Source organism: Dama dama, chromosome 4 (genome assembly GCF_033118175.1).
Source record: "Dama dama isolate Ldn47 chromosome 4, ASM3311817v1, whole genome shotgun sequence".
In the NCBI taxonomy this organism is placed as follows: domain Eukaryota; kingdom Metazoa; phylum Chordata; class Mammalia; order Artiodactyla; family Cervidae; genus Dama; species Dama dama.
In genome coordinates this window covers 42,906,625-42,929,637 of record NC_083684.1, presented here as the reverse complement: position 1 = coordinate 42,929,637, position 23,013 = coordinate 42,906,625, and the positions used below count along the sequence as shown (strand labels likewise).

The following is a 23,013-nucleotide window of genomic DNA, read 5'->3' as shown; positions in this document are numbered from 1 at the left end:
ACCATGGAACTTTTGCAGGGACTTATATGAAAATGATACTTCCTCTTTCCCAAAGCATCTGCAGTGAGAGAATGTAGGATTTGGGTGACTGCAGTCATGCTTTGACTCTAAGAGGAAACTCCTCCAGGGAAAGGAACTGCTATGAAGCAGGCAGCTCCAGGTGACAGGGGAAGAGAAGAAACCTGGATACCTGGTGTAAGCCCCTAACCAACTTTACCTGTGGCTTGGCTACCTATCTAAATAGATCTTCCCACCAGTCTCTCAGTTATATGAGTTCATACACCTCCTGCCATTTGAGGTTGGGGTATTTGTGCCTGTAGTTAAAAAAAAAATCCTCATTGTAAAAGTTACCAAAACTTTCCCTTCCATTGTACTTAGACATATAGATTCAAGTGCGCTCTGGCCATACGTTGAGTCTTTTCTTGAGATTCCTGCATGTTTGAACACATTTTGGCATATCTTCAGAAGATCATGGAAAATACAGCTGCCCAGCTGATACTGCTTATTGACCCTGGAAGTTTCAGTCTCACCAACTGCAATTAGCTAATGTCAAAACATCCCCTCAGTTTCCAGAAGAAATCCTAGGCTCAGGAATCCTGTCTTTTTTTTTTTTTTTTTTTTCATTTATTTTTATTGGTTGGAGGCTAATTACTTTACAATATTGTAGTGCTTTTTGCCATACATTGACATGAATCAGCCATGGATTTACATGTGTTCCCCATCCCGATCCCCCCTCCCGACTCCCTCCCCATCCCATCCCTCTGGGTCTTCCCAGTGCAACCAGCCCTGAGCACTTGTCTTATGCATCCAACCTGGGCTGGTGATCTGTTTCACCCTTGATAGTATACTTCTTTCAATGCAGAACATCCCACCCTCACCTTCTCTCACAGAATCCCAAAGTCTGTTCTGTACGTCTGTGTCTCTTTTTCTGTTTTGCATATAGGGTTATCATTACCATCTTTTTAAATTCCATATATATGCGTTAGTATACTGTATTGGTCTTTATCTTTCTGGCTTACTTCACTCTGTATAATGGGCTCCAGTTTCATCCATCTCATTAGAACTGATTCAAATGAATTCTTTTTAATGGCTGAGTAATAAGGAATCCTGTCTTAAATCAACTGAGCAAAGACCTATAAAAGGGCAAAATTACACCAGGAAATGTTTTCTTCAGTACCATTCCATGGTCTCATAGCATCTTTTCAATCTTAAATTAACCAATGTTCTCTCTTTCTCTCTCTCTCTCTTTTACTCTTATCAAAATAGCTTTCAGCTAGTAAACAGATTAGAAAGGGTCTTATTAGACAATATACAGGAATTAGGCATACAAGTTTTCAAATCATTAAGATGAGTTTGAATGCCAGGGCTGCTACTTACTAGATGTGTTAGTATTGATAAGAAGTTTAAACTCTCCAAATCCCAACATCCTTACTTTTAATTTACTGACCTTGCTGGGTTATAATAGGGAGATGAGATAATACATAGAGTTGTTAGTTGTTGGACAACTACTACATAGCAGAAATAATACTACACTCTTAATAATACTGTTTTATCTCCTTAGAGGTATTTGCATTTTTGAAAGAAACAATTCCTTCTTTAATCCAATGATAAGAGTTCCAATGTTAGAATTTCAGTCACAGCAAAAGAGCTGTTCCTTAGTTTATGTCTGAAGGCAGCCACTTAATGAAGGTACACAGGAGGTCCACATAGACCTTAGCCATAAAAGTCAGAAATATGGGCCATGTATGAGGATGTCAAAAGAAGGGCTCCAGAGATCAGAGTGGCTCTTGGGTGACACTCAGGCCTTAAAAAAACTAGTTCGTGGACGTCACTATCATCACTGAAATTGAGTTAGGGTGGGGGCAGCCATGAGCCTCCCACCAGGCTTTCCTTCTGTTTAGTCAAAGAGGGCATAATCTAGTGAGTAAGTATGTAAGTAAACATAAGCTAGGAAGATGCTTAGAGTTTTCTGGTAGCTTAGAGAAAGTTCCCAGTGGCAAAGAGAATAAATTCTTTAACTCTGAGAATAGTCATCCCAGTATTCTTCCTTAAATGATGAAAAGGGGGAAATTCAGGCGGTCAGTACATCCCTGGTATTTCCATCCCATCTGACAGTGCACCCTACAAGGTTGTGTGAGCCCTGTTACCTTGGTATACTAATAACCCCTGGTACATGCATTTTTTGAGCAGATGACAAGGTCCTGAACTTGAGACTCATTAGTACTGATTTTGGTACTCAGTGGATCTATCCCATGCAAGCAAATCCTTATAATTCCCCATTTTGGAAATTTCACCTTTCATTCTGCTATGTGAATTCTGCAACTCTGTGGTAATATAGATTAACATTTAGAAAAAAATAAATAATATTCTGCTATGGAGAAAAATCAGACCTTAGGTTTCTGATAAGAAAAGAGGGTCTACTGTTGAAGACTTCAGGAGAATGCATTATCTTAGAGAATAAAAAGTCATTTATTGTTTTCATTTCCCAAGTCTGTGGGAAGAATTATTTAAAGATTATTTTCATAACTTTGAGTGCAATTAATTTCTATAAAACCCATGGAATTTTTTTCTATTTTCAATGGTTTTTCCCTCCATCTTTTCCCCTAAGAGCCTTTGAGTCAGACAAAATTTTTCTTTTCAATTAAAAAAAAATTGAATGGATGTGCCTCATGAGGACTAGCAGTATTTTAAAGAACTAGTGATAATTTATTCAGGCCCATATATAGTAATATAATATATCTTTACACTCGTTGCACAGAAACACCATGCAAACACCCACAGCTCTCTGGTGCAGTACCATTCCTTGTTGGAACACACAGGAAACTTCCATATATCAGAGATCACTTATGACAGCCCTATCTTCTGTGTAAAAGGTCATCTCCCCACAGAAGAATAGCTTGCCTAGTTAAAGGGATACCAATTTTTAAGCGCTCTGCCAAGCTGAAGACAGAGTGAATGAGTGAGAGAGGGAGATGTCAGATTTCAAATGCAGGGCATGCTCATTGCGCGCTCGGGTGCTGAGCTGGTAGGAGGGGGAGAGAAACCTTTATTTAGAGATGATTGGAAAAAAAAAAAAAATCAGCGCTGCATAGTGCACTTCAGAGGGAACGGGGAGGCTGTCCTTTCCCTCTTCAGATGTGACAAGATGGCCGCCATGGAAACACGAGGCAGCAGCAAATGGCGGCGAGATGCTTCTCAGACGCTGAGGAGATGCATGCGTGTGTGTGTGTGCATGCGCTGAGAGGTATATGTGTGCATGTGTGTGTGTTTAGAGTGTGTCACCTGGGCTAGGAGGCTTTTAAAGTTTACCTGGCCAAAAGGGATGTATTTAAAGGGAAGGTGCAGTCCTAGGGAACAGCAAAGGGGTAATGATCTGGGAGAAGCAACCCTCCAGGGAAGTATGTTGACTCCAAGAAATAGAATTTGCAGTGTTTTAACCATCTGAACTCTAACCAAGCCAGATAATAAAGGACCTCCCAAAGGACCCCCCAAATGCCCTAGTCTCTGCAAATGCTCATCAGTTGCTTAAAAATATCCTGTTTAAAATGGACCTTAGATTACCCCCAGATAAATGGACAGGGTCAGGGGTGGAGGCACAGACCGGGGTCTTGGCTAAGCTAACCTGCCAAGCAGGCAGTGCCGATCTCTGTCCTCCACCATCTCCCCTCTCTCTGTTCCTTCCCTGTCCACCTTCCTTTTAGGAGTTGAGGACTTTCTTGCCTCTCTTGGTTGCACCAGGCACCAAACTGACCTGACTTCCCTATTTGAAGGCCTGTATGACAACAGACAGTCTGATAAACCAATCTCGGTAACTGTATTTTTGCTCCTACAGGACAGAATTACATTCAGTTAGGCAAAGGCATCCTTCACAATCCAGATATAATCCTTCACAAGGCAGATGCCCAAAGCAAAGAGAGTGAAGCAGAAGGAATTTCAGATACTGTGTGCAAGTCCCCCTGGGGTACCTCTGGGGCTGGAGCCTTTACGTCACTCACTGTGACAGAGCACTGGTCTGCACAGACCATGGCCGGCATGTCTTAGAGACTTTATTGCTCTGCATAGAGACATGGTTCTATCTCTTCCTCTCCTTGCCACACCTCAAACCATACTTAGAAAACTAGGCATCCCCCTCACAAAAAGATACACATATGTGTGCTGTACATGAGAGTGACCCTCACAAGCACACTTCCAGCATTAGCAGAGCCTTTTCATTATGTTCCTTGGGCTTCTCAGTATTGTGTCAGCCATTGGCAAATTAAGCCTCATGAACCACATCTGGCCCACTGTTTTCCTTCTCAATAAAGTTTTATCGGAACACAGACATACTCATTTATTTGTGTATGGGCTATTTGTGCATTGTCTTTTGTACTATATTAGGGCTGAGTTGTGACAACAGATTATATGGTTCACAAAGTCTAAAATATTTTCTCTCTGGCCCTTTAAGAAGTTTGCTGGCTTCTAAAGTAGCACCGACTTATATCTAAAAGATCTACTTAGAAAGACTGCCCAAAGATCTTCCCCTCCACTCTTAGACTCCGAACTCACTCTATGATTCTAAGGCATATCTTAGATTATAAGTCCTGCCTAAAGCTTAGTATGTGACTCTCCTTTGGAATATATGTGGACATCCTCTCTCTCTCTCGAGACTTATAGTAAAAGGAAACATATCGTTCCTCACAGGGAAGCCTTCAATGTTTCCTGAGAGCTCTGTGGGAAGGCTTTTTTTAATCTAGAATAAAAATCTGATTTCCTATCATTTCCACTCACTGGTTCCCATTCTGCCCTTTGGGGCCAGTCAAGCAAGGGGGACAATCCCTTTTACAAGATAACACATTCGGTATTGAGGACAAAGAACATCCTTGCTTCCACAGTTTGCTTCCCCAGGTCAGACACCCCCAGCCCCTCCCTGTTCCTTGTGTGGTATAAGCTCCCTGAGCCCTCTCTGCTCCTGGATGGCAGGGTCCTTTTTACACTTGTGAGGATGCCAGGTTCCTCACCAGGTGGGGCATTTATTTCTGGTTCCCATCGTTCTGGTTGTTCACCAGAGGAACTTCTAGAGGGCAGAAAGCAGAGGCTGGCCACTTGCCTTCCGGAGTCCCAGGCACGGGGTAGCACACTGGTCTGTTCAGGTCCTGCGAGCCCTCTGGAAATGGTCATACACAGTCTTTGGGCTTGTGCAGGAGGCCTAGCAGGGATTCCATCAGAAAGTTAGTTCTAGAGAACGGTATATTTTGAATTAACCACTCATCAAATCATAAAACAGGATTGTCAGATTCATTATGGGAAAGACTGTGCTGAATATAATGCTTTAAGTACGTGTTGTGGCTGCTGGGGATAGAACTGGTATTAGTGGCTTAAGGGGCTCAGGAAATTTCCATGAAACCATAACAAAGGAACAGTCAGCGTTTGGTGAGAACAATGGAGGATGGACCCTTTTCCTTCCATCGATGAAAGGAGATCTTTCTTATTATTTGATAATTTGCCACTCCAAATATCCACTTCCCCCCTGGTGCACCATGTCAGAGCTACTAAGAATGAGGTAAAAGGAAAAAAAAAAAGAAGGGATAAAAACCATTAAATAGCCCCCCAAAAAGAGGGCTCAGTGAGGTCTCATTCCGTGGTAATGAGCTCCAATTTAACACGATCATTATTTCTGACATTAAAGGCCCAAGAATAGTGTCACATGCCCAGAAGCTATTTTTTTTTTTTTACCCGCTAATCCCAGAAATAAGAAGCTGCCATTAGGGACAGTGAGTCAGGGGCTGTAAAAAGTGCTTTAAAATAGAAATGTTGCAACAGGCTGACTCGACCACGGGAAGCACAGTTTACATGAAGCCCTTAGCCACCTGTGGGTGTCCCCAGCTTCTACCACCTATCAGATCTCTTGACCAGGATCACCAAAAGGCATGCCTTGATTGTTCAGTAATTAGGGCACAGGTTTGGTGTTGGGCGGATTCTGGATTGAGACCTGGTTGTGTCATTTGTGTTACAACCATATGACTTCGGAAATTTTTACTTAAGTTCCCCATGCCTTCATTCGGCTCAATTGCAAACTGGAGTTAACAATGATATTTACTATGGGATGGGAATTAAGTGAACTTGGATGTAGGGAAAGAGGCTCCAACATACCACAGAGGAGAAAGGAGCCCCAGGATGATGGGAAGGAAATAGGTTGGCTCCAGAGTTAGAGATCAACTAGTCTCTATGGGGCAGGTCAGAGAGCTCTGAGAGAACTTTAATAAGAAGATGAAGTTGATAGAACATTCCATGTGCTTGAATATATTGAGAGGAAAGGTATATAACTGGTAGAGAGTTTATAGACATGGCCATCATCACTACACAGAAAATAAAGCAAAAATAAGACCACTGAAAACAGAGCTATGCCAGACAAGAAGAGTAACCATAGTGTACTACCTGACTCAATTGAGCTGAATATTGATCTAATATTATTGTTCTAATAATTCAGAATTCAACCCAGAATTAGCAGTTACTCTTGCCTTTCTCAGCCTTTTAATAACTGAAATGTTGAACAAGGGAGGTCAAGAATGTTTCAGCAAATGTGTTTTTTAACAGAAGGTGGTACTTTGCAAACATGGGGAGAGTTGACAAACCCTGAGGATGGTGCACTTTGCATATGTGAAGTTCATACCACAGGCAAAAAAGCATGAGCCAAGTGATCTGATTGGGTGGTCTGATGTATATTCCCATGAAGACATCACTTCTACTTCTTTCTTTGTTGATCCAGATGTACACATTCTCTACCACATTTTAACCTACTGGCTCAAAGGTCCCCTACTTTACCGTTCAGTTTTTGAGACCTCGTAAAGTCTCAACATATTGGCATTAAACTTCCAAGTTCACTTTGTTTCTTAGTCACATAGGGTACATTCGCATACAGATAACTGGGGGCATAAATGCTACCTGATTATGATTCATGTATTTTTCTTTAAATATCAGAAATTTTCCATTATCCTTTTAATGTCTTTTCATAATCTTCCACCATATGTAAATTTAAAAAATATACCCTGCTGCATATATTTTCCTACCATCCCTCCAACTGAAGCTTAAGATTTCCTCGATGATAGCAGCATGTCACTTCTCAATATATTCTTGTCAGTCCCAATAGTCTCATGATTGGTCCTAATGATCTCCCCCATGATCGCTGACAGCATCTCACTGTCCTGCTACTGCATTTCCTGGTCCTCCTCCTTTCTCCATATAAACTTTACATCCAGTGCTACCAATGTGGCCAGCGATTCACATGCCTATTCCTTTGTTACCAAAGTTATGATCTGGAATTTGAAGCACAGAAGAACACATACCTAAAGTAATTGGTGCTATTCACAAGTTTAAAGTCACTAGAGGTGAAATCTGGTTTCTAGTGGAAGTACAGGTTCATTCTCTCATGAATCTTCCTTCTAATATTTTGTGTTATTTCCCGCCTCTAATCACAAAGAATGGACCAAGGGAAGCTGGGAACTAATTTCTGGAGAGGACAATGATACCTGTAGGAAAACATATTCTCTTGGGAGTGGGTCAAAGAGCTGTTGCAAAGGAAAGTGCTAGAAAATACTGAATTGTTAATTAAGAACAACTCTTTAGTAATTTTCTATCTCTATGCCAAAAACAGCCTCAATGTCCTACTTAATATTTGAATCAAAGCTCTATACAAATGAAGACAGAAGGATACAGATATGCTTACAATGGTCCACAAAACCCTGTCAAACTCATCAAAAATGGCATGGTAAATAGTTGTCTAGATTTTATATTAATTGAGGCTTTTATATGACACCAGAGCAAATCAAACTTTGCACTCTTTAGATAACATTTCCAGAAGCACTCCTTGCATCAAACAGTGACCTAAGTCATCCTATATTTGTCATCTAACACCATCCTCTTACTAACCCATTTGACAGATGAGGAAACTGAGACTCGAAAGGTAAAGAAATTTCCCTAGGATTTTAAAGGTAAAGCTTGGCAGAGCTAGGACTTTAACTCAGATCTGGTCCCAAAGGGACCACTAGGGCAGAGATTCTCAGTGCTGCTGATTTTACCCACAGGTGACATTTAGCACCTGTGGAAAAAAATCTGGAACATGTTTAGTTGTCATATCTGGGGGTAGGGGAGCTCATGACATCTAGTGGGTAGAGGCCGGGGATACCACTAAATACTGGTAATGCCTGGGACAGCCCTTATAGCAAAGAATCATCACATGCCCAATCCCAACAGTGTTGAGACTGAAAAACTCTGCACTGTGTTGTACCTGTCTTTCCTTAAGAAATTTTGAGTTGTCCCTTGTCTTATTCTCAGCACCTAGAACAGTGCCAGGCATATAGTCACTGTTAACAGTTTTGTAACAATTGCCAAATGGATTATTTTTCTGAATTTACTAAAGCCTGCTCCTATATCGCTACATGAAGGACATCTATTACTTTTCTTTCATAAGTGATTCTGTGACTAATTTTTTAAGATGCCTATAGACTGGAATTCACAACAGATGCTCAGAATAGGGGTCCCAGTGTGCAAAACTCAATACAGAAGAGTAATCCTTCTAATAAACCCCAGTTTTCCACCTTAAGTGCAGACGTATAGGACATTTACAGATCTGTGCCCCCACACACTAGCTTTCCCATGGGTCTCTGTCAAATATGCCCATGGTTATCTCAGTTGCAGTCAGAGTTTCAACAAGGTTTGGAAGAAAACAATGGCTTCCTATACAAGTCTTATTTTTCTCCTTTGTTCTTTCATAATCATCACCTTCAGTTCAGTTCAGTTCAGTTGCTCAGCCACGTCCGATTCTTTGCAACCCTGTGGACTGCAGCACGCCAGGTTTCCCTGTCCATCACCAAATCCTGGAGCCTACTCAAACTCATGTCCATTGAGTCAGTGATGCCATCCAACCATCTCATCCTCTTGGTGGTGGGGACGGGAGGAAGGGTTGGATTCAGGATGTGCTCCAGAGGTAAAGTCAATAGGTCTGACTGACAGATTAGAAGCAGAGGCTGAAGAGGAGTGGGCTGTGGTGCCATTGACTGAGCTGGGCCAGACTGGGGGAGAAAATTCTGGGAAGAAGACATCAAGACCCCTGTTCTATTATAAAAATTGCTAAGTTTGAGGTACTTGTTAGAGGTTGAAGAGTCTGGGATTCCCTGGGATTCCAGGGAGATAATTTAGAGAGAATTCAGAAATTCAATGGAATTTAAAGTCATGAGCCTAGATGTGTCCTCCAAGAGAATGGGAGTTGGGAGAGAAGAGATGGGGTCTAGGAAAAAGCAGAATTGTTCTAGTTGATCTTAAGCATTTCTCCACCAGTCTCTGGGATAAACAACCCATTTGATTTCCAGGGGAAGGAAGAAGGCCATGCCACTGTTGGTAATTCTAGATGGCATCAGGGGAATCCTTTTCAGCAGGGTGCTGGGGCTGGCGTTTTGGTGAAAACTGGTGATTCAATTTTTGGAAATGGCATGAGCCAGTTGTTAACTACACTCAAGACTATGGGAGTCACAGAGGGAGTGCTTATACCACAAAAGTCAGCAAATGCTCCAAACTGAGGCTTTTTGGAAAATCTGAGAGTCAGCTTCTAAGCATAGCACTGATCCCTTTCCATTGCATGTGTGTGTGGTAGAGGGGGCAGGTAGTACTCAACCTTGTCAGAGGAGTGGGGTGGGATCCCCCTGAGCACACGTACAGGACCTCATCCTTACATGGGCTGAACGCTGGGGCACAGAGTTTACAGCACACAGTGGCATGCCCCACTGACCAGGAAGTCGAGGGACATCTCAGCCTCGATCCAGGGTTGCCCCTATGCCATCACAAGATGGATGATAAGTGCTAGTGGGTCTTAAGTGACCCTTGGAAAAAGTCAAAAGGAACATTTGGCATCTGGATATCCATTTTTGTGAATGGGTTCTTAGAAAGGTAAGAGACTGGTATTTCTACTAAAGTGAAAGTGAAGTCGCTCAGTCGTGTCCAACTCTTTGTGACCCCATGGAATGTAGCCCACCTGGCTCCTCCGTCCATGAGATTTTCCAGGCAAGAATACTGGAGTGGGTTGCCATTTCCTTCTCCAGGGGATCTTCCCGACCCAGGGATTAAACCTGGATCTCCCACATTGTAGGCAGACGCTTTACAGTCTGAGCCACCAGGGAAGTTTCTACTAAACAGCAAAAGAAATGGAGACTTGTGGCATTCCTTCTCTTGCGGGTGGGGATCAGTGGAAATATCAAGGTGGACCTGTGGCCAAGAAAGAGAGCAGAGGGAACTTCAGTTTCTTAGACTCAGGCAATGTTTCACCACCCTCACCACCTGCCCTGAACTTCTGAAGACACTGCACCCCTTTCCCTTTAGGAAAGACATCATGTTTATCCTTCATAGTGAAAGTCACTCAGTCGTGTCCACCTCTTTGTGACCCCATGGACTATACAGTCCATGGAATTCTCCAGGCCAGAATACTGAAGTGGGTAGCCTTTCACTTCTCCAGGGGCTCTTCCCAACCCAGGGATCGAACCGAGGTCTCCCACATAGCAGGCAGATTCTTCACCAGCTGAGCCACAAGGGAAGCCCAACCCTTCTCTTTTTTTCTCCACTCAGTGTTGGTATTGTCTCTACCACCCCTACTTCACCAACTCCAAGATCCATTTTCACGAAGGTGTAAATGGGTTGATTAGTTTATTCAAGGATATTGACAGGCTGCAGGCACTGGAACATTCAGCCTATCTCCCTGCAGTCTCAAGCAGGCCATGGTTACTTCGATGGCCTCCAGCCGCAATTGAGTGCTGGTTTGCACTGGGGTTTGGAGATTGAGAGATGCGTCATTCCAGCACCCCTCTGATTATGATTTTCTGAAGACGTATAGTTGCCTGGATTTAACAGGGCCACTGGGAGTGCACAGGAGGACGGGGAAAGACAGCAGAGAGCCTGCCCGTGGAGGCTGTGCTAGGGGAGAACAGAACAGAGTCCTTGCATTATCTGCTGTGCACACCTGGGACACAGACATGCATGCAAAACCCATGGGCCTTCCTAAGTGAGAATTTCATTTAGAAATGAATTCACTGAATCAGAGAATGCTGAGTCTGTAAGGAATCACAAAAATCATCAAATCCAAAGCTTCATTTCTTTTGTTTTTTGTTGCTGATGAGGAAACTAAGGCCCAGAGAGGTTAAGTGATTTCCCTGAGGCCACACAGCTAACCAGAATAGATGTGATTCTCTGCCTTCCATAACACCAATTTCCAAGCCCTCTTCCCCGTAACCAAGCTGCCAAGTTTAAGATCTAAAACCTCAATTCCATTGTGTCTCTGTGTGTGTGTGTGCGTGCTTGTGCGTAAAGCTGCTGGTGTGTGACGGCAGTTTGCAGGGCTCTTTTCTCCTTGCTTCATGTTTTCACAACTCCCACAGGACAGGAATTAAAAGGAAGGAAGAGCTGAACTCTTCCCTTAGGCAAGTCGATCTGTGCAAAAACAAAGAGTCAGAAGCTCGGTCTCCAACAGGTCAGTCTGGTTTCCTTCTCTGAGAAGCATCAAGGACTACTTTTTCATCTCAACCATGTTCCTGTCTTGCATAATCTATAATAATGTGATTTTGAATGCATTTTAGAAAATGCAAGATGGAATGGAACTCTGTCAGCTCCCACCAAACACGTGGTCTGAGAAACCCACAAGGAGGTGCACTGGAGGGTTCACTAAAAGAAAAAAGGACAGCCACACCATCCTCCATCAGGGGGAAGGTGCTTCCATCTTGACGGCTCATGGTCATTTTTTGTTGCTGTTCCTGAAAAAAGAGATGGCATTGTGGAGTTGGAGAGTCACCTTTTGCTCTTGTGTTTAATTGCTGCAAAAGCCATTTATTACCTTGTGTTCTTCCCCAGAGGGAACATTATCCTCCACAGCAGCCAGGCCTGGCTATGCCTGGCTCATCTGACTGCCCAGAAGTGAACTCATCACCTCCACATGATTCTGGTGCAGCTCTGTCTCCATGTCTGTCAGCCTCCAGCTCAGGAAGGCCCTTGTGAAAGAAAGAATGGTAGAAACTGGGATTTCTTTCCTTCTTTGAATTTTGCATAAAAATCTCCCCAACCGACATTAATGAGAAAACATCAATCATCCGTCTTTCCCCGGGAATGTCGGGAGCTATCCCGAGCTGATCCACAGTCCTGCTCATCTGTACACAGGCAGGGCTGCTGAAATTGCTTTCCCTTAGAAAAATATGTTCATTTCCAACTTCCTCGGATGGCTGTGTCAAATGAAAGTGCTTTGTCATTTTTAATGCTCGGTGTTGCCTTTCTCCCCAGTGCCTCCCGTCACAATCCAGCCAACAAAACCCACAGGTATTTTGGTTTAAAAAAAAGAAAAACAGCCAGAAAGCACAGGAGATGGTTGGAAGCCACCAGGGTCCCCTCACAGGCTCTCGGGGCATTACACTGAGGCAAACAGGACTGTAGGAAAAGTTCTTTCTGTTCCTCTGGTGTTTGCTGGGACCTTGGGCAGCATCTGGATAGACAGAGACAGTGGAGTGGATGGGCTCCAGGTAACAGACCCCACTTTAAAGTGGAGGAGGCAGCCTTGCTGGCTGGCTCTGAGCTCAAGGGAATTACAGAGTAGATGTTATTTGTAAATGGGAAAGGGCACTAAAAATTCAAGTTATTAGTATTTCTAAAATGTCTCCAACCTATGATTTGTCAGACACCTATCATTCTACTTAGATAACTGGGTAATTGTTCCTTTTGCTGGAGGGGACAAATGTCTCTCTTTTGAAATATGTATAGAACTCTGTGATAAGAGTGACTCCATGGTTTTGACTCCATGACCAAGAGTGACCTACAGACTCAAAGTATCACTAGCACTGATGTAGAAGTGCTAACTTTCTTGCTACCTTACTTAGGATGACTCAAACCCAGCTACTCAAATTCTCCCTCCTCTTAAGAGTGTGCATCTGACATTTTAACAGTTTCATTTAAGCAGGAGTCAATCTTTACACAAAACCTCTAAGGTAGCTGATCCATTGATAACTGAGATGGAGGACATAGTTAATACCAATAGGAGTTACATAAGGCACCATACAGAAATTAGGGAGGTACCCAAAGGTATGATGGAGAGAGAGGAAGGTTTGGGGCTAGCTGCAATGTAAAAAAAAAAAAGGAGGTAAAGAAATGAAAGAAAAGTCATTCTCAATATGTATCCCACATGATAGTAGATTAAGGAGACATAGGGCAACTAAAACCAGGTTGGAGCAGAGAACAGGAAGTTTGTGAAGGCTGTGACACAGATTACGCATATGCATGCATGCCTGTGTATATGTGTGTGCGTGTGTGTGCATATAGTTCACATGGTGGGCAGACTGATTGCAGCTGAGTAAGGAAGGGCAGAAAAAAGGTTGAGGGAGCATTTTCAGGAAAGGGGTCCAATTTATATCCATTGCTGTAATTGGTTTGTTTGTGTAGAGCAGGAAGAAGGGGGCAGGGGGGGGCGGGTGGTGTGATGGAGTGAAACACTGAGGGCCGCGATTCCCTTGCCTGATGAGTTGGAGAGAAATTGTTAGTCACCAAGACTGGTCCCGCAGGGGTTCATTAAATGACTGGCCCTCCACAATATCCTGTCATTTCCAACCTGGATGCATCAACATTAGCCGGCTTTACGGTATGCAATTGTGTGTCTGCCAGGGTGTGCAGAGGCATGGAGCGTATGCTGCTGGCTCCGTTTGTGTACGTGTCTGCCTTTTTTTAAGGATGTGGTTAAGTTTTCCGTGGGAATTAGAATCGTCAGGGTCACATGCAATTTAAAAAAAAAGGCAAAAAGCAAAAGGTGCTTTCTTACTGGAAACACAAATTTGCTTTGACACTTAAAAAGTACCGTGGAGTTGAACAATAGAGAAACCAAGAAAGGATCTGTGCTGGGTGGGAGGGGGCCGCAAGGGAACTGAAAGGAAGCCAGTGGCGAACACGTCCAAATGGTAACTTCTTAAACCGCCTCTGAAAGGGAGAGCTCACAGCATTTATCTCCAGATTGTGAGGCTGTCAGCTCTGGGAGGGATGCCCAGAACTAGAGTTACAGGGAGGGCGAGGAAGGGACGAAGGGTGAATAACCAAAGGAACAGGCTGCCTGAAGTGTCTTGGCACTGGTGGCACACAAGTTACTGCTGCTTTGACTTTGGATCTTGGGATGTTCTTTCCTAGCCAAAGATGGAAGAAAAACTCCTGTGAGGATCATGAAGGGAGCAGGAGTTCCTTTGGGGAACCCCACAATTCAGATCTCCAAAAAGAACTAAGAAAAGGAAAAAGCAGAAAGCCTTCTTGCACCGGGGAACCTCTCAGGATTCAGTCTCCTTAGTGCCCTGCCAGGCAGAAGCAGCCAAGAAACAAGTGTCAGGGAGTGAGGAAAAGCTAAGGCCAGCTGGGGGCAGCCTTGACCCCTTCTACCCACCCCCACCGATTCGATCAGCTTGACCTTGGACCAAGTCAGCTTCTAGTTTCTGGACAGATATCCTCCATCAGGTGCCAAAGAAGGCTTGGTTTCAGCCTATATTCTGTGGTTTACAATGGTTTTCCAGAACTAACCATCAAAATGTTAAGACCTGTAAGTTGTGAAAGTAACTATCCTTTAGTTCTTTCCCTACTTCCTAACACATGTGTTTGCCACATCGGCAGAGGAGCAAAAACTCTTCAGATCTCCTAGGATGAATCTTGGCTTAAACTCAGCACTGTGGGTCCAAACCCGCCATCATTAGCAAATCTTAAGTAGGAGGGACTGTAAAGCAACTACAAGATCACATTACCTAAGTGCTTGCAAATTACAGAGCTAATTACAGGTACTGCTGTTGTTGTTATTGTTATTGGTGTTGTCATATTGTTAATAGCTACCATCCATTGAGTACTTACAATTTATATCAGTACATATTATTTCATTTTTATCATAATAGAAATCACGTGAAAGTAAGTCAGATGCTATTATCCCCACACACCACCCCCCAACATTTCCCCCCCAGTTTTGTGGAGATACAATTGACATACTGTATAAGTTTAAGGTGTACATTGTATTGACTGATATGTAATATGTATCACAAAATGATTACTACCTAGGAGCATCTAATATCTCTATAATTACCATTTCTTTTTTATGGTCAGAACATTTATAATCTACTCCCTGAGCAACTACTACCCCCGTTTTACACACAAGCAAACTAAGTCTCTGAGTCCAGCGATGTCCCTCCTCGTCCCAGAGCATTTGAGCCCACAGCCATCACTTATTCCAACCACTGCTCCGAGTCCTAACTATTGCCATTTTGTGTCTCCCAGGTGCATGCCCACCCACTTTGCACACATCATCCAGTTATCTCATTTGGTCCTTAGAGCCACAAGTCAAGGTAATGCCCAAGCAGTTGTAAGCTGGCTGCTCCGACAGCATTGCATCATCCCTGGGTCATCGGAAATGGTCCAGGGTCGCAAAAAAATCACTCGTGGGCATGAATGTGGTCATTACAGATGCCATGATGGGGCTGGGGGTTCCTACACTTCTAAGCTTCTAGACATCTCACGAAGGAAATTTTCAACCCTCATCTTCCCTTCCATTCATGTTTTCTTCTCATCATTAGTGGCCAAAAAGATATATAAGGAAAGACTTTTAGAGCAATGTTCACTTTGCTATTAACAGAAGGCAAATGGAGCTTCCCTGATTTTGTTAACTTTAGGGAGCCAGCATTGAAATGAAAGCCAATGTTTTGATTCAAATATTTTATTTTTCTATGTCTACCAGGAAGGAGGAGGCTTAACTGTACTCCTTTATATAACCCTGGATGTTTTACTTTTTTAAATATAAAGCAACATAAAATAAAAAAGAAGACTAGGGTGCTCTCCGAATAGAACCTAGTTCTAATGAGGGGATTTTGGAGTTGTTTATATAGCACATCTCTTTATCTGTCTAAAGCAAAGAACCTCTCTAGGTATTTTCAGTGGATTGATCTCATCAAGCAGCAGATTTATTAAAAAGAAATACAGATAGAGGGAAACAGGCCACTGTAATTATACATTAGTATTTTTTTAAGAAAATAAAAACTTACTCCAAGTTTTTTAGACACTGAAATGGGTCCTGCACATCATGTATGTGATGTAATGACAGCTTCAGACTGGGGATGCTTTTGATGCATTATTAACCATAAAAAAGACATTAAATACCAGACTTGAATGCCATGGGGATGCATATTTCACTAGGAATTAGTTTTCAATGTATGCTTAAAGTTTATTTTGGTAAACAGATGACTGGAGGCTGTCAGAGCTGGGGTGAGATTTATGTTCATTCGGAATCTTCTTGAAAGGAGAGGAAATGACTGGGACCTGTTGCACACCGCCAGCCAAATGTAAATCTTTTCTTAGCTCCAGGGGATGTTGGAAAGTGCCACACAAACAATTCCTCCTAGGAATGCACTTCCCAGTGGTATCCAGTGCAGATGCTCTTGGCGGGGAGGGGGCGCACAGCCTTAGTGAGGGGGTGGAGGGCATGCACATTCCTTGTTCTCTAGGAGGAGTCAGCAGAGTCAAAACATCTGGACAAGAGAGCTGTCCTCAGGATGCTCTGTTGAATGCCTTGCTGAGTGTCAGCTGCTGAAAGCACCTTGAATGAATCCCCCGCCCTCTCTGAGTCAACCCCATATAGGTACCAAGAGCTGGTTCTTCTGGTACCAACCCATTGCTGATGATTCTGGTTTGAGGCATGGAACTTCTTAGCCATATAGGTTCTCTGATCCTCGGCAAACGGTGAAGCTTCCCCTCTACACATCCACACAGCCCGTCCTGGAGGTCTACGCAGTCAGAGGCGCTACCACAGAACTATAGTCAAGGCAGGACCAGCTGTAACCTGGCGGGACCTGAAGATGATTTCAGATGACCATGGGAAACAGGGTCTACATTTAGGGTCTCTTCCTGCCTTTTTTTTTTTTTTTTTACTGCTTGATATTTAAGAAGTCTCATCCTAAAGGAGCTTCCCTCATAGCTCAGTTGGTAAAGAATCTTCCTGAGATGCAGGAGACCCCGGTTCGATTCCTGGGTTGGGAAGATCCACTGGAGAAGGGATAGGCTACCCACTCCAGGATTCTGGCTTGGAGAATTCCATGGACTGCATAGTCTATGGGGTTGCAAAGAGTCGGACATGACTGAGCAATTTTTACTCACTCACTCATCCTAAAGACATATCCATTTTGGCAGATACCCATAGTTTAATATAGCTTCTCTGGGCTCATACATTCATGTGGAATGTGATAAATTCTGTTGAACACTTGTTACAGAGACACTTAAGTACAGATTCAGAGCCAAGTGTGCACACCTAGCCCATAAGCATCTGTTCAACACTTTCCTGTTCTCATCTTGCCTGTGCCTGAAAAACCTCTGAGTGCCCAGCAGATGTTACTACAAGTCTAGGAGGGCTGTGGGGTGGTCTTTAGCAGGTCAATGATCCATGATTTGCACTAAGACATTAGCAGCACAAAGAATGACGGAAAAATAATGGAGAATGGCTTGGGAATTTTTTTTTTTTTTTCACAGTCTTATCTTCTTGAGCTTTTGCTGGGACTGGTTTATGTTGTCTGCTGACATTCCAGCTCCTGAGTAAGACAAGGAATTAGCCTGTGCATTTGGGTTTCAGTTTCTTATGGTAACAATTGATTGGATCATGGTTTTTGGTGCTGCTTCTTCCAAGGTGTGTGGGGGGTGGTGTTGATTCTACGGCAGTGGTCCTCAGTGGAGGGGTTCTGTCCTGCAGCAGCTGTTTGGCGATGTTTACATTCTCTTGGTTGTCACAACTTGCGGGTGCTTCAGGCTTCTAGTGGGTTGAGGCTAGGGATCCTGCTAGACATTCAACAATTCATGGGACCACCACAGAGAATGATCCAGACCCAGATGGCAGTTGTGCTGAGGTTAGAAACTCTGGCTTAAGGGGCTGCAAAGGTAGCTCCTGTGCTTGGAGACTAGAAGCAGGTAGGATTAGAGTTCATTTGTGAACCATTCAGAATTGGTTGCATTTCAAAGTGAGATAGGGGCCCAAATGCTGATTTCCCCCTAAAAGCTGATTTGCACCTTGCATCCTGTGTTCAATGGCCGGTGCTGCAATGATGTCATCACCACCATGAGACCCACAGGGTGTAGCAGAGGACATGTTAGGAGTCCAGGTAGGTATCACTGTACTAGTTCTCTGGGTGAGGAACTGGAGGCACAGACCGGTTCAACGATGTGCCAGAGGCCCTGGCATGAAGGAGTAGCAGGGTCAGGAAGAGACCCCCGACCTTTCCATCTTCAGTCTTGCAGCACCTGGTCTGGTGTGAGAACCAGGAGACCAAGCTGAACACATGCACTCCCTCCCTCCTTTCCTCTCCTATATATAGAGATATAGCAAAATGCAGGTTAAGTTGCCTTTAATCTTTAATTCATACACAAGGACGTGCTGCACAGAGTGAAATAAAGAGTAAACTCCAGAGGCAGCAAGTTCTGTAGGTTTGGCCAGATCTTCCTTTTCAAAGACAGACAGCCTGGGGAATCGCACGGATGGCCTTCCATTGCCCTCTTAGATTCTTTTTATGGCAAAATGCTCACTTTTATCAATTCCTACCCCAACCTCAGATTCCCACAGGCTGGGGGAAAGCAAACAGCAGTCGAGGGAAGTGTACCTACCCCTTTCCTCTGGTGGAGACGGGCAGCGCAGGTCATGGGGGAGGCAGCCAAGGATGGGAGGGGAAGGGTGGGGGTGGGTGGGAGGAGAAGGGTGCATAAGCCTGTGGAGCAGCTTTTTCTGCTTGGGTGGAGGGATCTGGCCCGGGACCTAAGAGGCTGTTGCTCATTCCAAGTTCCCAGTAGGCATTTTTGCACTGAGTGATATCAGAGCAGACAAGGAGTTTCGAAATCTAAGTCTACTGTGGGGTTCACCATCAGTATGTCCAGGCGGAGGCAATGGTCTCAGAGCAGAAGTGACTAGAAAGGAGGAAACCACTCAGGACCATGCAGTGTCTTGAGGTCTTGGGGACAGACAATGGGATATGGATGCCAGTAACTCTAACCAGCAGCAGCTGCAGCTGCTACTGGTTCCTCATTGACACATCTGCCCTCCCTTTTCATCCCCAGTGAATCTGGCCAAGAACTAACTGCAAGCCAGGATCGCAGCAGCTAGCAGCACTGCGGTCTGGAGCCAGGGGCTAGAAATGCTCACTCCTTTGGGAATGAGAGGAGCACAAGGCAGGCAGAGCTCTGGAAACCCGGTTTCCAACTAACTGACCTTGGGGCCCTTTAGGCGTGAGGTCAGGGCAGCAGAGGCCCTTGACATTCCCCTTGGGTGGCGCAGAGGGCCAGGCTTGTGGCCTAGAGGCCACTGTGTGTCAGGGTCTGAAGAACAGCTCAGTCCCTGCTCAGAACGGGAGACAGGTGTGACTGCACATGGGGTCCACGTGCTCTCTAAACTGTCCCTGGGGGAGGACCACACACTGCATCAAATTCCAGCTGAGACAATCTGAGCGGTACCCCATTCGCCAGACTGAAGCAAACTTTACAGACAAGCGCTGGGGATTTCCAAAAAAAAAAAAAGTTGGCTCTCTCCCCATTCATTTCAACCTGGCTTTGTGCAAGGGATTCCCGCTGTTCGTTTAAATAGCTCTTTCCTTGCATTCAGTACGGGGATTCATTCATTTGGTCAAAGCCAGCCATGGCAAAATGAAAATGTTAATCCATCGCCTAGATGAATATTTCACCCGAATGAGTAGTTTCTTTGCTAAAAAAGCAACTCATTAAGTACCTTTTTGTTTATAGAGCCAAGCTTGGCAATGCAGACAGCAAGACAGAAGAACATGCTTTGCCCTTTAAAAGCTTCTTGTTCCCCGGAGAGCCCAGTGATGTGTCTGAGCATGGAGAAGAAGCGGCGGGGCTGAGTCATTAATGCTGGATACACCCAAAGACAAGAAAAAAATAGTTACATTTGGTCTGGGGACATAGTTACAACTATGTCCTGGATAAGGTGGTAAGAAGTCTGGACTCATGGGACACACTTGCATGTCTCATTTGAAGGAACAGTTTCTCCAGTTTGTACCCACAGTATAGGTCGGTGCTGACCTGTCTCCAGCTCCTGGACTGACATGATCTTCAGAAACAGAAGCTGGAGGCCAGAGGAAGAACCAAATGGGAGAGGCCACATGCTCCAACGATGCAAATGGTATTACTAAGAAAGAATGTTCATGATGCTTACCAGCCACTGAGTGCAAAATTGTGAGATCTCATCTCACTCCCAGAACAACCCATGGGGTAGGTACATTTCTGGTGATACAGACACTAAAGCATAGGTATTCAAGTGACTTACTCATCTCAATGGCAGCTCCAGAATCAGAAGTTCACACTTTAAAGACAAGGTGCCCTGCTTTTGGTTCCCAGTTTTCTGCCTCTCAGATAAGCATAGCACTCTATTCTGTGGGATGGATATGGCATTCTTTTTAATGGCACTGTTCATGGCACTGAGGTCTTCAGAATACACTCTTGATGGCAACCACCAAACAGTTTTCATGCTGGCAGGATGCCATCAAAGGGTGGACAGGATAAGGCCAGAGAACTTGTAGGCCCCTGCACTCTGGGTGAATGACCCTAGCACGGCTGCAGAAAGACTAAGACTTTCATTTATTTATTTATTTATTTTTTAGACTAAGAATATTTTTTTTTCATTTATTTTTATTAGTTGGAGGCTAATTACTTTACAATATTGTAGTGGTTTTTGCCATACATTGACATGACTCAGCCATAGATTTACATGTGTTCCCCATCCTGAACCCCCCTCCCACCTCCCTCCCCATCCCATCCCTCTGGGTCATCCCAGTGCACCAGCCCCAAGCACTTGTCTCATGCATCCAACCTGGACTGGCAATCTGTTTCACACTTGATAATATATATGATGTTTCGATGCTGTTCTCTCAGATCATCCCACCCTCGCCTTCTCCCATAGAGTCCAAAAGTCTGTTCTGTACTTCTGTGTCTCTTTTTCTGTTTTGCATATAGGGTTATCATTAACATCTTTCTAAATTCCATATATATGCATTAGTATACTGTATTGGCGTTTACCTGTCTGGCTTACTTCACTCTGTATAATGGGTTCCAGTTTCATCCATCTCATTAGAACTGATTCAAATGGATTCTTTTTAATGGCTGAGTAATATTCCATTGTGTATATGTACCACAGCTTTCTTATCCATTTGTCTGCTGATGGGCATCTAGGTTGCTTCTATGTCCTGGCTATTATAAACAGTGCTGCGATGAACATTGAGGTGCACGTGTCTCTTTCAGATCTGGTTTCCTCAGTGTGTATGCCCAGGAGTGGGATTGCTGGGTCATATGGCAGTTCTATTTCCAGTTTTTTAAGGAATCTCCACACTGTTCTCCATAGTGGCAGTACTAGTTTGCATTCCCACCAACAGTGCAAGAGGGTTCCCTTTTCTCCACACCCTCTCCAGCATTCATTGCTTGTAGGCTTTTGGATAGCAGCCATCCTGACTGGTGTGTAATGGTACCTCATTGTGGTTTCGATTTTCATTTCTCTGATAATGAGTGATGTTGAGCATCTTTTCATGTGTTTGTTAGCCATCTGTATGTCTTCTTTGGAGAAATGTCTGTTTAGATCTTTGGCCCATTTTTTGATTGGGTCATTCATTTTTCTGGAATTGAGCTTCAGGAGTTGCTTGTATATTTTTGAGATTAATCCTTTGTCTGTTGCTTCATTTGCTATTATTTTCTCTCATTCTGAAGGCTGTCTTTTCTTGCTTATAGTTTCCTTTGTTGTGCAAAAGCTTTTAAATTTAATTAGGTCCCATTTGTTTATTTTTGCTTTTATTTCCAATATTCTGGGAGGTGGGTCATAGAGGATCCTGCTGTGATTTATGTTGGAGAGTGTTTTGCCTATGTTCTCCTCTAGGAGTTTTATAGTTTCTGGTCTTACATTTAGATCTTTAATTCATTTTGAGTTTATTTTTGTGTATGGTATTAGAAAGTGTTCTGGTTTCATTCTTTTACAAGTGGTTGACCAGTTTTCCCAGCACCACTTGTTAAAGAGGTTGTCTTTTTTCCATTGTATATTCTTGCCTCCTTTGTCGAAGATAAGGTGTCCATAGGTACGTGGATTTATCTCTGGGCTTTCTATTCTGCTCCATTGATCTATATTTCTGTCTTTGTGCCAGTACCATACTGTCTTGGTGACTGTGGCTTTGTAGTAGAGCCTGAAGTCAGGCAAGTTGATTCCTCCAGTTCCATTCTTCTTTCTCAAGATTGCTTTGGCTATTCGAGGTTTTTTGTATTTCCATACAAATTGTGAAATTATTTGTTCTAGTTCTGTGAAGAATACCATTAAGGAAACAATACCATTCACCACTGCAACAAAAAGAATAAAATATTTAGGAGTATATCTACCTAAAGAAGCAAAAGACCTATACATAGAAAACTATAAAACACTGATGAAAGAAATCAAAGAGGACACAAATAGATGGAGAAATATACCGTGTTCATGGGTTGCAAGAACCAATATTGTGAAAATGAGTATACTACCCAAAGCAATCTATAGATTCAATGAAATCCCTATTAGACTAAGAGTTTTAAAGAGAGATTCCTGCAATACAGAATCTGCAGAGAATGGGAATGGCCAAGGGCCCAGAGTTGACTTTGGAGCTGCTGATGTGAGTTTCCATTTCAAAGTACCCCAGTCCTTGGTAAAAAATTTCTTGTTTTCTGAGTTTATATTACTCTGGATTTTAGAGGTGTTAGCAATCTATTTAGTAGAGATTGATGCATTATTGTTAAAGTTTTATCAGAAATTGGCACTTTCCCCTTGAAAGATGTTCATGAACTATTACCTGAAGTGTGTGATTTTTTCGTGTGTTGTTGAACAGAAATTTTTTTCTGTGGAAACATGTCTCTGAAATTTTAGTGTCCATCAAATGGGAATATACTAGTCTACTTACAAAAATTCTATTTATAATTTTTTTTCCCCCCGAGGACCACATTAAGTGAAATATGACTATG

At 43.4% G+C, this 23,013-nt stretch overlaps 1 long non-coding RNA gene across 2 annotated transcripts in view; it reads right to left on the bottom strand.

Moving 5' to 3' along the window:
• The window catches only part of LOC133050711 (uncharacterized), a 568,279-nt gene that overhangs the window by 113,045 nt on the left and 432,221 nt on the right, over nucleotides 1-23,013 (bottom strand). Inside the window, exon 4 of one of the 2 annotated variants that reach the window (XR_009691688.1) lies at nucleotides 21,934-22,365. The exons of the other annotated variant lie outside the window; for it this stretch is intronic. This is a non-coding gene — a long non-coding RNA (uncharacterized LOC133050711). Of the gene's footprint in view, nucleotides 1-21,933; nucleotides 22,366-23,013 lie in introns of those variants that run through there. 2 annotated transcript variants of the gene reach the window in all.